Genomic DNA, 6,382 nt, shown 5'->3' with positions numbered 1-6,382 from the left:
TTGGATATGCCTTGTGACGTGGCGTTTGATCGGTACATTTTGGCTGCGCATGTATTTTTGGAATTTTAAATTGCTGCAATAGATGTTGTTGTTGACAGCTCGATGCGGTTTCGCAATGACTCCATCTTTATGGAGATACTCCTGAATCGCATAAAACGAAACAGGATCGTTTTCCCCCGTTTCGGCTCCGTGTGGACGGGGCCTCAGACTGTGTGTTTCCCAAAACGTGTTGTGGCTAGAAAACCATTTATTTTCCCTGAAAACACGTGACGCCCATCGGCTGAGAGAGGGTGGCTGTCTTGCCTGCCCGTCATATTGCTTTAATCTTGCTCATGTTAACGGTTCCTCCTCATTTTATCGCAGTCTCTCTCAGTGAGCAGCCGTGAACTTAATCTTTCTCTACGTGCACTCTGATCCCTTTTCCTTGATATAGGCCTACTTGTTTTAGGAACACTTTATCCTCATTTTCTTACATTTATACTTTTATAACTACATACTGTATTGAGCAGAACTCGTTTTAATCACGGAATCGATAAGGTAGGTCTACAGTTGACCACAGTTTATGTTGTCTTTAGTTTATTGGTTTATTATAATGATGTCATGAAATATGTCTGTGTAACGCTTAATTAATGATACAGTTTACTTTAGAGAAATACAACGTTAGTTCGTTTTTCATTGTTGTTGAGAGAGAGAGAGAGAGAGAGAGAGAGAGAGAGAGAGAGAGAGAGAGAGAGAGAGAGAGAGAGAGAGAGAGAGAGAGAGAGAGAGAGAGACGTTACATAACATCAAGACAATCCCTCCTTATCGTTCGAGAAGTGGAGACAATGCAGGCTGTGATATGCAACGTGTCAGATATGGACAGGGGTGAGAGGGAGGGAGGGAGGGGGGAGAGAGGGACGGAGGGAGGGGGGAGGGGGGAGAGAGTGGTTGGGAGTGAGAGACAGAGGGGGGGAGGGGGGAGAGAGAACTAGAGAGGTAGGGAGGGGGAGAGAAAATGGTTGAGAGTGAGGGAGGGAGAGAGAAAGAACTAGATAGAGGAAGGGAGGGAGGGAGAGAATTAGAAAAAGGGAGGGGGAGAGAGAGAGAGAGAGAGAGAGAGAGAGAGAGAGAGAGAGAGAGAGAGAGAGAGAGAGAGAGAGAGAGAGAGAGAACTAGTAGAGGAGGGAGAGAGAGAACAAGGGAGGGGGAGAGAGGGAGGAAGGCGGGAGAGAGAGTGGTTGGGAGTGAGCAGGGACCGGCGCTAGGCACTGTGCGATCGCCTAGGGCGGAAAATGAGTTGGGGGCGCCGCCTAGTGGCGGCTTTAATTAATTAATAAAGGAATTTTAATCAAACAAGCGAAATAAAACATGCTGTCCAAACACGTTTCGAAATGGAACGGAGAATGGGGGGAACGGGTGAACAGCTATTGAATTGTTATTGAAACCACCATTGAAGCTCGCTGAAGGGAGGGAGAGAGGGAGAGAGAGAGAGGAAGGGAGGGGGAGAGAGGGGTGAAGAGAGAGTGGTTGAGAGGGAGAGAGGGAGGGAGAGAGAAAACTAGAGAGGGAGGAAGGGGGGAGAGAGGGAGTGAGGGGGAGAGATAACTAGAGAGAGGTGGAGAGAGGGAGGGAGAGAGAGAACTATAGAGAGGGAGGGGGGAGAGAGAGGGAGGGAGGGAGGGGGAGAGAGAGTGGTTGGGAGTGAGAGACAGAGAGGGAGGGAGAGAGAGGAAGAGAGAGGGAGGGAGGCAGTTCGAGAGAGAACAAGAGAGAGGGAGGGAAGGGTGTGTGTGCGTCTATGTTCAGCGTGTTCTCCGTGGTACGCTGGGACCAACCTGGCCTCTGTGAGTCCTTTCTGTGGTGACAGCCTCGGTTGGTCTGTCTGTTTTCTCTGTTGTTTGGGCCTGGAGCTTCAGGGTCCTTGGTTCTGTTAAGAGGGCTGTTAGGAGACGGGACCTTTCTCCCTGGGGGGGGGGGGGGGGGGGGGGGACATTGGATGAAGAGAAGAGTTCTTCTGTGTGGGGAACATTGGATGAAGAGAAGAGTTCTTCTGCATGGGGAACATTGGATGCGCTGAGGTTTCAGCCTGCGTCACTTCTCAGGTTGTGCTCTGTGGCGGTCAGGGAGACGTTCCTGCTGAACTTACCTCGGTGAAGAAAGTCTTGCACATGATCAGCAATAGATATCTACCATGATGTGTGAACGGCGTCAACGCCCGGCTCAAGGTTTGTCGTCCACACCGTGGCTCATCAAATCATCCACCCCCACAGCAGAGGGGTGGGCAGTGGCAGGTTCTCGTCCAAGTCATGGTAAAGAGGTGGACAAGAGGAGCAACACAGAGCCACTCCAGGGTCTGTTTGAACCGGGATTCTGGTTGAAGCTCTTCAGTAGAATTGGTTTTCTCTGATGAAGCAGCACCTCAACGGGAGCAGAACCCGGTGCTTCTAACCGGGGGTCAGGTCTGTTTCCTGCATGGCGACGAAGACGCTGCCAAAGATGGATGAATGTCTTTTTACTTTCATTTTGTGTCGATGATGTGTCGGAGATGAACACACACCCCCTCACCCCAGTGAAGAAGACGAATACACACGTGACTTCCCTCAATGTGTACCATTGATCGATGACTCCAACACAAAAGTACACAAGGACACAACGGTTCATGAACGAGCAGTCCGCTGTTTCAGCTAGGCCTACCCCCTCAGGTTTCTTCTTTAAAGTGCTTTGGGCGGAGAGTTCTCGGGGGGAGAGGGCCTCGCTGCGACCCACGGCAGGCGATGCGCTTCCATGGCCCTGGTCGTCTGTGAGCGTTATAGCGTTTGACGTCGCAGGTGAAATGCGACAAAGCCTGTGGAGATCCACAGCTGCCCACACAGAGCTCCATACATCCACACACACCTCGCCACCGGTGTCCCTCGGTGCATCATGTATCAACAGGCCGAGAGCGGCCCTGCACTCGGAGCAGAGCCGAACATTCACCGACTGTCTCGGCGAAGACGGTGGGATCTGAACCCTGGGATTTGACTCCTGTTTTGGCTCCTGGATTTCACGGCATGGTGGACGAGGCCTGGGTCTCTGAACCCTCACCCCCTCATTCGACAGATCCTCCATGAAGGGCATAACTAAGTGTTGCTTGAATTAGATAACTCCACATGCTTCTAGTTTGGTTGCCCTGACAGTGGGGAGCTGAGTGGGGGGTGACGTCACACTGTGACGGCTCCGCTGTCTCCCAGAGGTGCTGGGTCCTGAGTCTGGGCGTCCTGTTTGGCCCGATGCTTTCGTATGATCAACATGTAAGAATGATCACCAGAACCACCTTCTCTCATCTGAGAGACGTTGCTCAAGTCAGACTAAAGTCAACCGCAGCGGAAGCGGAGACGCCCTTCCACGCATCGTCTGCACTAGATGACGTAATGCGCTGATCTCTGGCTTAACCAACTCACCATGAAAAGCCCCCAGCTTGTGCAGAACGCCGCTCCTAGACTCCTAACAGTGTGCATGTTTGTGTGTGTCAGTGTGTGCGCGTGCGTGCTTGAGTGCGTGTCTGAGAGGTCTCAACCCTTCTCCTTCCCTGAAACACCTCTTGCTAGATGAGGTAACATCTCTTCCTCCCTGAGACGTTCAAACGAATTCCTCATCTGAACTTCAGTCTTTCTCAGTGAGCGGCAATGAAGCTCAATCTTTCTCTAGATCCACTTTAATCTATTAATAATTAATACATTGAATCATTTTTATTTTCCTGATTGACTTGTTGTGGGAACACTGTCTCTTCCCTTACATTTATAACAGTTTACTACCGTTTATATTGTGTTTGGATTATTAGTATATAATAATGAACAACCAGTTCACTACCCTTTATATTGTCTTTAAGTTTCTGGTATATAATAATGAACAACCAGTTTACTACTGTTTATATTGTCTTTAGGTTACTGGTATATAATAATGAACAACCAGTTTACTACTGTTTATATTGTCTTTAGGTTAATGATCTCATCGCTTATCAATTAAAGACAGTTTTTAGAGAATACAACGTAAGTTAATGTTTCACTGCTGTGCTTTACTAACCTGTGGTAAATTGAACATTGAGTTCAATATTGAAGTGCTTTGTTTGTCTTGATGCTGAAAAGACGGAGGAGACATAAGTCCTTTGAATGTCCTGATATTTAAGTTGTTAAGTTAAATAAGTTAAAGTTAAAGTTAAAGTTTGAGAGAGAGAGAGAGAGAGAGAGAGAGAGAGAGAGAGAGAGAGAGGGAGAGGGAGAGGGAGAGGGAGAGGGAGAGAGAGAGAGAGAGAGCCTCTGATAAGACAAGGTTGGGTAACAATTCAACAATTCATGGATTAAAAAAAAACAGTGTTCACAGTTGATGAATTACCCCCTCAGACATTGTGTATCCGTAACCGGTTTTAGTTTGAACCCTTTATTAACAGCTTTATATGGTATGATTGTTTTCATCATAAGTTATGTAACCACACAGTGTTTCTGCAGAGATTCGGACCGGGGACCTTTCGCATGCGAGGCCGACGTGATAACCACTACTCTGCGGGAACTTCAGAGCGTTAGTTATAATTTTGCTGGGGTAGCCTTAATGAGGAGAAAGACTACTTAAAGTTACTCGATAATTACATGCAAGATACAACTTGTTAGTCCACGTTTACTGAGGCTGCTCTTGTTTGTATGTTTCTTTATTGAATACATTGTGTTTTTGAAACAAGGTCACGTTTTTTGTATTTAGAGTTTGCTGTTAAGAACATAGACATAGTAAAGCTCGGGAGTTGAGAGAATGGATATGTAGGATCAGGGCTGTAGTGGTCAAATTAGAGGTGGGTAAACTATGAATTTTTTGATCAGACCGACCTCGACACAACGCAACGCAAAGTGTTGCGACTCTGTAAGGCTAGCCTGGCTATATTCCATTTTGTTATCAATTAAAGTCATATTAAATCAATCAATGACAGTCAATGAATGTGTTTGTAGTTTATTCAAGTTATTCAAATTTCAACAGTAAAGAAAAGTATGTGTAGATTAAGAACTATCTATCTATTGTGGCATCCCGCCACGTGGTCCTCGGCCTGGACGGGCCCGGGGTACCGTGGAGGACTGGATATACCACCCCCACCCACCAACCGGCGACGGAGAGCAGCCCTTTTGGCTCCCCAATCAGGGTGATTGGGGGACACCTGGCCGAAAGCACGGGAGCCATCTTAAGTGGAGGTCCAGCACAGCACAGCACGGGTCGGGAGCAGGAAGGAAGGGCTCGTGGCAGTGAGAGAGCCTAGAGGCCCACGGAGGCTCTAGAGACCACGTCTCCTTCTTTGATTGTTTGAGTTAAGTTGATTGTTAAATAAATGCCTGCCATGGCTTTAACCCCAATGCCGAGCGAGTTTTGTACGTGGATTCCGGCTCAACCGAGCACCGGGATACCACACGTGGTGGAGAATGCAGGCAAAACGAAGGTCCCACTATGGCTCCCCGGTACAGACGCCGCCGCCGCAAGGGACGCCGCCGCCGCCGCAAGGGACGCCGCCGCCGCCGCAAGGGACGCCGCCGCAGCCGCAAGGGACGTCGCCGCTGCCGCCAGAGACGTCGCCGCTGCCGCAAGAGACGTCGCCGCTGCCGCAAGAGACGCTGCCGCCGCCGAAAGGGACGCCGCCGCCGCCGCAAGGGACGCCGCCGCCGGCGCAAGGGACGCCGCCGCCGCCGCAGCGCGAGACGAGGCCGCAGCGCGAGACCGGGACGTGACAGTGCCGTCGACCTACGCGGACGTGGGGACGGGCCGGCCCTGCATGCTGGCGACATGTTGGGGCAAAGGAAGCGTCCGGGTGCCCAACCGTACCTGCGAGAGTGATGTCCAAACAGACGCAGGCCATAGTGGACACTGGCAGCATGGTCACCCTCCTCCGGCCCGACCTGGCGGGGGGAAGGGAAGGGTCACCAATGGAGGTGACATGCGTACACGGGGACACACGAACATACAAGACCTGCCACGTGGTCGTCCGGACACCACAGGGGGTGTTCACGGCTAGGGCAGGGGTCGTGCCACACCTCCCGGTGCCATTCCTAATTGGAGGGACTGCCCGATTCTCCGTCGGCTTTGGGACCCGGCGCTTGGAGTCCCGGGTCCGGAGAGATGCGGCCCGCCGCGCGGCAGGAGGTGCGGCCGCCGCCGCGGCAGGAGGTGCCGTCGCCGCCGCGGCAGGAGGTGCGGTCGCCGCCGCGGCAGGAGGTGCAGCCGCCGCCGGTGCGGCAGGAGGTGCAGCCGGCGCCGGCGAGGCGAGAGATGCGGCTGCCGTCGCGGCAAGGGATGCGGGCCGGCCGCGCCGCTGCGAGAGGAGCCGCCGCCGCCGCTGCCGCGAGGGACGCAGCCGGCACCGCAGGAGACACCCGGCGCCCGGCGAGATACCTGC

At 51.9% G+C, this 6,382-nt stretch overlaps 1 protein-coding gene across 1 annotated transcript in view; it reads left to right on the top strand.

The window, feature by feature from the left end:
• The first annotated feature begins 207 nt into the window (after positions 1-207).
• LOC115542396 (NACHT, LRR and PYD domains-containing protein 12) overlaps positions 208-6,382 on the top strand; it is a 44,529-nt gene continuing 38,354 nt past the window's right edge. The window contains exon 1 of the mRNA XM_030354662.1: positions 208-537. The gene's annotated coding sequence lies outside the window, so the exon portion shown is untranslated. The remainder of the gene's footprint in view (positions 538-6,382) is intronic.

Source organism: Gadus morhua, chromosome 4 (assembly GCF_902167405.1).
Source record: "Gadus morhua chromosome 4, gadMor3.0, whole genome shotgun sequence".
Taxonomy (NCBI): domain Eukaryota; kingdom Metazoa; phylum Chordata; class Actinopteri; order Gadiformes; family Gadidae; genus Gadus; species Gadus morhua.
This window is presented reverse-complemented; position numbering and strand designations above follow the sequence as displayed.